We start from the raw sequence: 11,195 nt of genomic DNA, 5'->3' as shown, positions 1-11,195 counted from the left end.
TCCCCCACAGAAGCCTTCTGAGGTGGATGCCGTGTCACGGATGGGAGAGTGAGATCTAGGGAGGGCACGTCCTTGCCCAAGGTCACAGACCTGGAAATGACAGAGCAGGAAACTGCTCCCTCAGTACGTGCTTGCTGTGTCCCAGGACTCCGCCAGCCAGCTCCCTCCCTCGCCCCTGCGAGGGGAAGCTGGTATGGCCGCTTCTGTGGCCCCATCATCCGATTCTTCTCCTTACTCTTCAGGTCACAGGGATGGGGCACAGCTCTGGCCATGGTAAGTGGGGGCTAAGTGGGAAGGAAACACTACCTGCCAAGGAGCTGGTGCTCTGGGTGCGAATTGGAGAAGCCGGCCCCTGGGGTGGGGTCCTTGGGAAGGGACCACTGCAGGGCACACGGTACCGCACCGGGCATCAGGCACCGGCCTGCAGGGGAGCAGACGCCCTGGGCACAGCAGGGGAAGCGAGCCGGAGTCCCGGGCAGAGGCTGGAGGCGTCTGCTGCTTAGCCATCTGGGCCCTGACAAGCTGGGTGACCTTGGACAAGCCCTTCCCTCTCAGGGCCACATCTGCAAAGTATGAACTTCCCTTGAGTTCACCCGGCCAGGGTTCCCCCGACTCAGCCTCCTGGGGACGTCCCCGGGCCCTACGACATGAGCCTACATCTTGGCTGCAGGTGTGTGTGTGTGTGTGTGTGTGTGTGTGCGTGTGAACACGCGTGACGTGTATGAGAGACAGAGACAGTGTGTATGTGGGTGTGTAGCTTGGGAGTGAGCTTGAGAGTGAGTAAAGACAGCTGTCCCCAGGAGTCCCCAAACCAACCACTGTGGCCTTCCTGTAATTGCTAAGGGTGACAGAGCTGGTCCCCAGGCAGCACGAGGGCGGGACCAACATGCTGTGCCCCCCATATGAGGAGGCGCGTCAGACAGGAGGCTGGCAGGGCCCCCGAAGCCGCTCTCTGGCTCTAAATCTTCACCCCCAGCCCCTCGAGCATCCTCCCCACCCCCCACCCCCCCACCAGACCAGCCATCAGGGTTGGGGCCTCACAGAGGATCACCGGAAAGCCTCCCCTCGCACCCTGTGCCTCCTCTGCCCTCATCCACAGCCATAGGTTGTCCCAGCTCCAAACACAGCGTCTCTGGGGGTTTGGCTTGAAGTTTGACAACGCGCAGGCCCCCAGGATGACACCTCACCCACCCCACCCTAGGTCCTGGGTAGCTCTGCTTCCGAATCCTCTGAATACCTGAGGGCCTCGCTGGTTTGGGGTCATCCTTCCTGCCTCTGGGGAGATGGCTTCGGAAGCCCTGATCCTGGCCTGTCCCTACTCCACACCTTCCAGTAGTTTCTCCACATGTGCGTGGATGCTCCTTCCCCACTTCCAGGTCTGAAAACAGTCCCTCCATCGTCTCTGCTCACCCCCAACAGCCCGCCGCCCTCACTGTCGGCTGCTCCTGTCCTGGTCCAGCCACGTGGGGCCGAGTCCCACCATTTCTGAAAGAAGGGGCACAGCTCTGGGGTTGGGGGGGGCTGGATCAAGCCCCTGTGCCCCCCCCCCCCCCCGTGACCCTCTCGAAGCCTTGGCTTGCCCATCTGGAAACTGGAGCCAGCCGGTCTGTGTCAGCACTGGGGGAAGATACAGGACTCCTACAGAGACGGTGAGCGGAGCTCCGCCCATCCCTGCTCTCTGTTCTTGGTGGAGCCCTGGTGGCTGTCAGTGCCCAGCTGTACCTGCCTTCACGAGGGCCCCCCGCAACCCTGGGGACAGGCGACGCGCCCTCACCTGCACCCAAACACACCTCTGCTCAGATCCCTCAAGGGTGGATTTATCCCCTGTACCAGTCCAGGGCCACCACCAGTCAGATCCTGACTTCCTTCCACCCCACCCCAGGGTTTCCCCACGCCCCGGGGTGGGGGGAAGACAGCCCTTGACCTTCCCCGTCTCTGTCCTGACGCACAGAGTCCCCCTCTGGCTACTTCCTCCCCAGCCCCTCCCGGGGCGTCCCTCCAGGCTCCTGGCTTCTCTTTCGAGTGGAAGGGACAGAAAGATGAAAGGGACGTGAAGCCCAGCAGGAGACACGGTATCTACAGGGCCCCTCCCACCTGCTCCAGGCTCCGGGTCAAGGCGAGTAAGCTCCCGGAAACATGAGCTCAGCTGCCCCAGCACAGGGAGGGGCGGGGACTGTGGTGGACACGACCCATGACCTCACCTCTTCTGGCTCCAGGCGGCAGCCCTGCCCACCTCTGGAGAATTCCATGACTCAGGTAAGAGGGGTGGGGCCTTGCCAAAGTCTCAGAGCCAAGGTCACACGCCCTGCCACCCTACTATCCCTGTTGTGTCTACAGGAGGTACGTAACAGGACCAGAGGGCACTGCTTTCCCCACCTGGCCAGGGGAGCAGCCTCCCCGGCTTAGTCAGGGAGACCAAGTGGGGAAGCCATGAGGGGCCCAGAGGGGAATTTGGGTGGTTTGGGAGACCAGGGAGTTGAAAGCCACAAGCTCCTACCTGACTCATCCTGCAGGCTGGGGAGTCTAGGGAGCAGCCGGGAAGGCAGAGGGTGGGGAGCAGGGCCTGGGCCTCTAGGGCTTTCCCTAGCGGGGAGACTCAGGGCAGGGCAGGCAAGGAAGTTTGCATGGGTCGTGCACTGCTTAACTCCAGAGGGCGCCCCCCACATAGACTTTGACGTGATGGTAGGCAAGTGCGAGGTGATGGCTTCATCCTCTCTCTTTTTCACACACACACACACACACACACACACGCACACGCGCGCGCGCGCTTCATTCACATGGCATCTGGAAAGCGACTTCACATCAGTGTCCTTACGTGCACTCTGCCCTGTTTAAAGATGGCAGCAGCATGGTAAAGGTGCGATTGTGGCATGGGCTCCACTGGAGGAATAGGTTTAGAATGGAAGCACTGAATCGCCCTTCTTCTGAAACTGCTTTCCTTGCCCTGCTCCACGATCCCAGAGTCAAAGTTACCATCACCCCCATGACTGGGACCGACCGGGGTCAGGCCTGGGGCCGCGGCCCTCCTTTGGCCCAGAAGCTGCTTTCCCTTCCCAGGACTTGTCTCTTGCTTTTTGCGCTGTCAGGGCCCTTCCTCACGGGGTCCCCCACCCAGACTCTGAGGCACAGCTAGAATGTGGCCTTGCGTGTGGTGACTTCCCTGGGCCCCTTGAAAGGTCTCACGCCAGCCATTCCCCTTGACCTCACCTGAGACTACAGTCTCGCTCTTTCCCCAGCTCCTTCCCCTAAAATGTGAACACAGAGCCCCGGTTCCCTGTTACTCTCCCCACCCCTCACCTGTATTAGCTCTGACTCCGAGTGTGTGGACAGCGGCTGTTAGCCATTCCGCAGCAGAGGGTGGAAATGTCCTCGAGCACGTCCCTGGGGTCTGGTGCTGCCCCCACAGAGCACCCCATTGGATGGGCAGACAGTCTGCAGTCACCAAATTAACGAGGAACATACACAAGGGATAGAACGAGGGTGTTAAGGAAATAAGGCAGATGAGGAACTAACAGGAGGGTCCGGTTGGGGGGACCTCTTCGGGCAGGGACTGTGGACCCCTTAGAGGCTGAGGGCCAGGGGGGAGGTGGCCGTCCGAGGACCAGGGGGGAGAGAACAGACCCGGCAGGGGACTTGACGTGGGGAGTGGCGTTGGCAGCCCGGGGAGGTAGCAAGGAGGACACTGTGGCTGGCGCTGTCTGAGGGTGATTCCAGGGAAAGAGGGTCCAGCTTCCCAGGCCAGAGCTGGAGGATGGTAGGGCTCTGTCCCGGCTGGGAGCGTGTCCATGTGAGTGTTGGTGCAAGCGTGTGTGTGCGTGTGGGCGGGAGCGGGGGCATTGCCTGGGATGCCCAGCAGAGGAGGGATGCAAGGAGTTGGAGTTAAAAATGGAAGGGATGAGGGGCGCCTGGGTTGCTCGGTCGGTTAAGCGTCTGACTTCGGCTCAGGTCACGATCTCGCGGTCCGGGAGTTCGAGCCCCGCGTCGGGCTCTGTGCTGACAGCTCAGAGCCTGGAGCCTGCTTCACATTCTGTGTCTCCCTCTCTCTCTGCCCCTCCCCCGTTCATGCTCTGTCTCTCTCTGTCTCAAAAATAAATAAACATTAAAAAAAAAAAATGGAAGGGTTGAAGTGGGACCACGCCGGGAGCAAACTCACAGACGGCGTCTGGTGTTCCAGGCTGAGTTCTGTCTCTCCAAAATCCGTATGTGAAGGCCCTAACCCCCAGCGCCCCAGACTGTGACTACGCTGACCCTTGAACAACGCAGGGGTTAAGAGCACTGACCCCCATGCAGTCGCAGATCTGCCTGTAACTTTGGACTCTGTCAAGACTTAACTACTTTATAGCCTACTGTTGACTAGAAGCCTTGCTGATAACATAAATTGACTAATACATAGTTTGTATGTTATATATATATCTTTACTGTATTCAAATGTTTATTTTGAGAGAGTGAGAGAGAGCATGGGCTCATGAGGAGGGGAGGGTCAGAGACGGAGGGAGAGAGAGAATCCCAAGCAGATTCCATGCTGTCAGGGCAGAGCCCGACGCAGGACTGAACCCACGTACTGTGAGATCATGACTAAGCAGAAGTCAAGAGTCGGATGTTCAACCCACTGAGCCACCCAGATGCCCTTATATATGTATTATATACTGTATTCTAACAATGGAATAAGCTGGAGGAAAGAAAATGTTAAGGAAATCACGAGGAAGAGGAAATACATTTATAGTAGCACAATGCAAAAATCAGTGTATAAACCTGGGAGGCTCAAACCTGTGCTGTTCCAGGGTCCACTGTATTTGGAGATAGGGTGTTTGAAGAGGTAACTGGGGTAAAATGAGGGTGGGCCCCAATATGATTGGTATCCTTGTAAGAAGAGCTTAGGACATAAACATGAGCACACGGGGAAGACCGTGTGAGGACAGGGCAAGAAGGCGGCCGTTTGCAAGCCAAGGAGAGAGGCCTCAGGAGAAGCCAGACCTGTGAACACCTTGATCTCGCACTTCCAGCCTCCAGAACCGTGAGAAACCTAAACGTCTGTGGTTTAAGCCCCCTTGTCTGTGGTATTTATTACGGAAGCCCGAGAAGACCAATGATACGTCTGGGTTCAACGCTGAGACAGGAGAAGGGGCACACGGAAGTGTTGGGGGCTGCATGGCAGTGATTTCCCATCAGGCTGTGCTCCCCTCCCCCACCCTAGATGGGGAGGCCTCCGGGGCTGCGGTGCCCTTTCTTAGCTTGCTCCGAAGCACTGCCCCCCTCCCCCCAATTCTTAAAGGCTCAGCTCTTTTGCAACACACCGTGAACCTGGAAGTGAACCGGGTGGCCCTTTAGGAAACTCCCCCCACCCCACCCATCTCCCAGGACACTGTGGCGGCAATAGCCGCCAAAGGGGCCCAGACACGCGTGCGCACGCACACGTACACGCACACATACACGCCAATATGTCACCTATTAAAATTCCAGTTTTACAAACTTGTTTAAAAATTGCCCAAAGGACGTGGAAAATAGCCCTGCTTTGAAGATGTGTGCGTTTTGGAATGGCCGCCTCAGCTGACATCTGGTCTCCTGGCCTCTGGACGAGGGGGGAGGCTGAGTCTGGGCTTCCCGCTCTCTGGCGGGGGGGTTGGGCTGGTCTAAAGACGTTTGCACCCACCTGGCCGCCCCTTGCTCTGCCAGCACCTGTTCCGGCTGGGGGCTTGCACCGGCATGCGGCCGGGGGGTGCGCGTGGTCCTTGGTCCAGGCCTGGGAGGGGCCTAGCGGGGGGACAGGACTGGGGGCAGCCAGGGGCTGGGTGGAAATGTTCCCGCGTGGGACTCTCCTTCCAGGCTGTCCTCCACCCCCGGGTACTCAGGAGCACTGCTGGTTGGCTGGCTTTGGCAAAGAAACACCTTTCCCAGCGGAGAGCAGCCCCCCAGGCTTCTCCAGGCCCAGGCTTCTCCAGGCTTCTCCCTTGCCCAATAGCCCTCACCAGCAACCCCCTCCCCGGCGGCCCCCTCCTGAGGCCAGTTCTCCCCACTCTCTGTGGGGCAGCAGAGGTTGCAGACGATGTTCCTGCCACCCTGCTCCCCAGGGGCTTGTCATCCCATCCCAATCCAGACCGGGGACCGAGGCCGGGGAGATCTGGAGATGGGCCCATGCTGCAGGGATGCACACTAGGTAGCCAGGCGGGCCTCTGTGAGGCCGGATTCTCTCTAGAACAGCCAGGGGACGGCACTGATCTCTGCCTCAGAAACAGCGGCCCTCGTGGGAGCTGTGTGTGTGGGTGTCAGCCTCTGCCTGTGGAACCCGCGTGCCCCAGTCCCTGCCGGGCACCCTTGGTCCCAGGTACAATGAATCCCTTCTGCTGCCCCGTGTTCACCGGGGCCGTACGGATGCTAGCGTGGCCCCGACAGAGACTCTGGGGGCACCAGGGGAGACCCGTGTCATCTAACCAGCTGGGGCCGGGCTGCCTGGCCCAAACTACTTCTGAGCCTGGCCTCGAAGGGGGACAGGACCTGGCAGGGAGACAAGGAGGGGAAGGGTAGTCCGGGCAGAGAGTGGGGGCAGAGACAAGGCGATGGGTAAGGGACGGCCCTGGGGACTGAAGCTTCGGCCATCCGAGGGGCATCTCCCTGTGAGGCCCTGGCCCCCCATGGAAACAAAGCCAAGTGTAGCCCAGGGCTCCTGTGGGACCATCAGCCCTAGATCCCCCCATGGCCTGGGGTGGGCGCAGTGCCGAGGCCAGCAGGATGAAGCTAGGAGCCCGTGAGGCTCTGGGGGCCAAGCTGGGAGCCTGGAGACCCTCCCAGGCTCCGGGCTCCTTTATGTTATTTATTCCCTAGAAGGTTCTTGAGTTCCCCAGCCAGGCCCGGCGGGCCCCCTCGGGAGCCGGGCTGGGCTGGGCTGGGGAGGGGGTGCCGCGGCAAGGACAGATGTTTCCAGTTTGAGGGCTGGGGTTGTCATACATTGTTTGTTCCCCACCAAGTCCTGTTTCCTATTAAGCGGACTCTGGGAGATGGGGAAGCCGCCATTCGTTCACGCAGCTTGCGTGTGGGAACCCCGATGAGGATGGGGCTGGGGATGCCGTGGGCGCATCCAGCGGCACACCTCCTGTTCTTCCACAGGCCCTTGTCCTGGGCATGGTCCCTGGGCCCTTGAGCAGCCTCATCCGTCTGTAGGGTCTGAGAGCTGGGACTCAGGAGCCCTGGCCGGGGGTTCTCGGGAGAAACCTGGCTCCGGCCTTCCCCACCGCCCTGTTCATGGCTTACAGTGTCTGTTACTTGTCTATCCTGCCTCCCACTTCCTACTTCCTAAAGGAGGCTGATTTTTATTCACTCTCTGCACACAGCTGGTCCAACCTGGTTCCAGAGCCTGATTAGTTTTCTCTGATGGTGGATCCCTCTCCTTGCCAATGATGGTTTAGGAATGGGTATGGGAAGCAGGCCCGGGCATGGAAACGTTAGGGGACTTCTGGGAGAGGAGCCCCACTCCCAAGCTGTGCCCTAGAGGAGATCATGCCTTGATGCAACATCAGGAACTGGGCAGCTCCTTTGTGACTATGAGGGGAGCCAGCCAGAGGGTGCCAGAGCTACAGATAGGCAGAGTTGGTGTCCTTAAGATGGGTTGGGTTGCTGCATTAGCTTTCTCTGGGACTTCCTATCATGTTGAACTAATACTAGCTATTATTTACCAGTGCTTACCATGTTTTAGAAACTGTGCTAAATGCTGGCATTATTCAACAAATATTTCTTCAGGACAGGTACTGGTTTAGGTGTGGGATGCAGACACACAGAAATCAGACCTAAATCCCTGTCTTTAGAGAATTTACATTCTCCATGCTTTGCATTTATATTAATTTTCTAAGTATTATCTCACTTACGACTCAAACAATAGCATGAGGTAAGGTGACAGAAGCCACGGTTTGGCTCATGCAGGGCACTCCAGCCCACGTGGAAAGCTACAGGCTTCGCTGTCTCGGTTCCCCTGCGGCTGGGGTTGCGCGTGCAGCTGGCTTTCCCAAGGCAGAGCCAATCAATGGACTGATGGGTGGGAGTGAGCATGGAGGGGGGTGGCAGGTGCATGGGCAGGAGGGCAAGGTGGTGGCGCTGGCTTCCTCTGGGGCAGCCGTGGGCAGAGTTAGTGACTGGTCTCTAGCTGTGTGCAAGGGTGCTAGGTGGGGCATTTCTCCTGGTCGTACAGTATCGAAGCTTAGCTCCCACGGTGCACCCCAGAATTTGGTGGCTACCTCATACCCAGAAACAAGTCCTTTTCTTCCCAAATTAGCTCAAGCAGGTTACACATAGGATTGCTGCAAATCACATGATGCGAAACGTGCCACTGACTTTGAGGAGGTGGCTGGGTGGCCGATGGCGAGAATCCACCTGCGGCGGCTGAGAAACCAGAGTCCCTCATTTGAACGCAGTGGGAAAATACGAGGCCCAATTGGTTCCTCCCGTGCTTCAGAAGGAAGCCCACGGTCAGGTGTCAGGCCGAGCGCAGGAACAGGATGGGGCTTTGGGCTTATCTTCTTTGGGGAGGGTGGGTGGTGCTCTTTGTGTAGGGAAAAAGATTCTGTGGGTGTTGGATGGGTAAAGGGAGGAATTAGGCGGAATCCTCCTTCACCTGTATCACCTATGTCGCAGCTGCAGTAGCACTGTTCAGCCTTCCAATCCATGAATTTAATACCCTCCGCTTATTTAGATTTTTAATTTCACTCCCCCCCCCCTTTTTTAGATTGGTCTCTGAGTGCCTAATGGATTTTTGTTGTTTAACTTTTATTTTTTTTTCTAATGGATTTTCAGAATGCTATTGGAGATGGTACATTAACCGTCTGTTGTTGGGATCTGGAAATGCAAGTGATTTTTGTTACACGATCTGGTATCCAGAAACCTTGCTAATTCTACTAGTTCATTGGTGGATCCTTTTAGATTATTTACATACTTAATCATGTCTTCTGCAAATAATAACAGTTTATTTTCTTCCCACCCAATCCAATCTTTTATATATATATATATATATATATATGTATATATATATATATATATGTATATATATATATTTCTAATGTTTATTCATTTTTGAGAGACAGAGTGCAAGCAGGGGAGGGGCAGAGAGAGAGGGAGACACAGAATCCACAGCAGGTTTCATGCTCTGAGCTGTTAGCACAGAGCTTGATGCGGGTCTCAAATCATGAGCCATGAGATCACGACCTGAGCCAAAGTCGGACGCTTAATCAACTGAGCCACCCAGGCACCCTCACCCCCCACCCCTTTTTTAAAAACATTGTCGCACTGGGTTGAGACCTTAGGTACTGTTTTTCGCCAACATACAATGAAGCTGAAAGAATTTTACAGTGGACACCCACACACTATCTAGATTCTACCATTCTAGATTTTACCAAGTTTACCAAACTTATTCTACCATCCATCCATCCATCCATCCATCCATTTTTCTTCATCCTTTTTCTGTTTTGTTGTTGTTGGTGTGTGTGTGTGTGTGTGTGTGTGTGTGTGTGTGTGTGTGTGTGATGCATTTCAAAGTGGTTTCAGGAATCCCTGAATACTCCCCCTAAATACTATGCCCTGCCTATTGTCACCCAGTATCATTTTGAATAGAAGATATGTTCAGGGACCTCCCAATCTTAGGAGGAAAGTTTTTGATACTTTAAGTAGATGTGTTCACTCTACGTTTTTTGTGGATATCTTTATCAGACTGACATTTCCTTATCTTTCTAGTTTATGAACATTTATATCACCCAATGATTGTTGAATTTCATAAAGTGTTGTCCGCATCTGTTATCATTGACTTCTCCCCCTTCATTCTATTAATGTGAATGGCTCTGATTTTTTAATGATAATCCAATTTAATCATGATGTATTTTTACACATTGCTTTTTATCCCTTGTTGGTTTCTGTTTGCTAACATTTTGTTTAGACCTTTTGCATCTACAATGATGAGAGAAACTGGCATGCAATTTTCATTTTCTATACTGTTCTTGTCAAATTTTTGATATATAAGGATATACTGGTCTCTTAAGATGACGTTGGAAGGTTTTCTATCACCTAGAAGAGTCTGTGTAAGATTGGCATTATTTTTCTCTAGAAAATTCACAGGCAATCCTATCTGGGCCTATAGATTGCCTTGCGAGATTTTTAAATTATGGATTCAAATGTAGGATGATTCCAATTTTCAAGATTTTCTGATGTCAGTTTTGAAAAACCACCTTTAAAAAAAATTGTTCATTTTACCCAAAGTTTAAAAATGTCTTAATTGTATAATTAAAATGTATATTTGACATTATGAAAACAGCACATGGGTAAAGTGGACAGTTTGATTAGTTTTACATATGTGTATACTCCTGAAACATCACTACAATCAAGACTGTACCATCTATGGGGTGCCTAGATGGCTCGGTTGGTGGAGCATGAGACTCCTGATCTCGGGGTTGTGGGTTCAAGCCCCACATTAGGTATAGAGATTACTTTTAAAAAAAGATTGTTCAATTTCAATTTAAAAATTATTAGTATTCATAACATCCTCTTAAATATTTTTAACATCTATATGATTTGAAGTAATTTGCTCATCTTCACTCTGATACTGACTATTCCTCTGGCCCCCCTCCCTCCCCCCCACCCTTTCTCCTTCCTTCTTGACCAGTCTCGTTACACAGTTACCAAACTCTTAGTCCTTTTAGAAAGCCAATTTTTAATTTTCTTGATTCCCTTTATTCCCTTATTGCATATTTGTGTTCTATATTTTGGCTTTTGTTTTGGGGTTTCACTTTTTTTTTTTAAATTTTGAGGTCATTGTTTTTCAGCCTTATTTTCTAACATATGCATTTAAAGATATAAATTTATAAGCACAGTTCTAGTTGCAACTCAAGTTTGTTAATATGCTTTTTAAGTATTTAAAAAAATTTTTTTTAACATTTATTTATTTATGAGACAGAGAGCACAAGCAGGGTAGGGGCAGAGAGAGAGGGAGACACAGAATTGAAGCAGGCTCCAGGCTCCGCGCTGTCAGCACGAGCCGCAAGATCATGACCTGAGCCAAAGTTGGATGCTTAACCAACTGAGCCACCCTGGCGCCCCAATTTTTTAAAGTATTTTTAATGTATATTTGACAGAGGGAGTGAGTAGGGGAGGGGTAGAGAGAGGACAGAGGATCCAAAGTGGGCTCTGTGCTGACAGCAGAGAGCCCATTGTGGGGCTTGAACTCA

At 53.6% G+C, this 11,195-nt stretch overlaps 1 non-coding gene across 1 annotated transcript; it reads left to right on the top strand.

Annotated features, from left to right (window-relative positions):
• Nucleotides 1-10,375: 10,375 nt before the first annotated feature.
• On the top strand, nucleotides 10,376-10,448 carry TRNAR-CCU. Its single transcript has one exon. It is a non-coding gene; the product is annotated as a tRNA-Arg (tRNA).
• Nucleotides 10,449-11,195: the final 747 nt, after the last annotated feature.

Source organism: Lynx canadensis, chromosome D3 (genome assembly GCF_007474595.2).
Source record: "Lynx canadensis isolate LIC74 chromosome D3, mLynCan4.pri.v2, whole genome shotgun sequence".
Lineage (NCBI taxonomy): Eukaryota > Metazoa > Chordata > Mammalia > Carnivora > Felidae > Lynx > Lynx canadensis.
The sequence above is the reverse complement of the archived record's forward strand: the minus strand, read 5'-3'. Positions and strand labels throughout refer to the sequence as shown.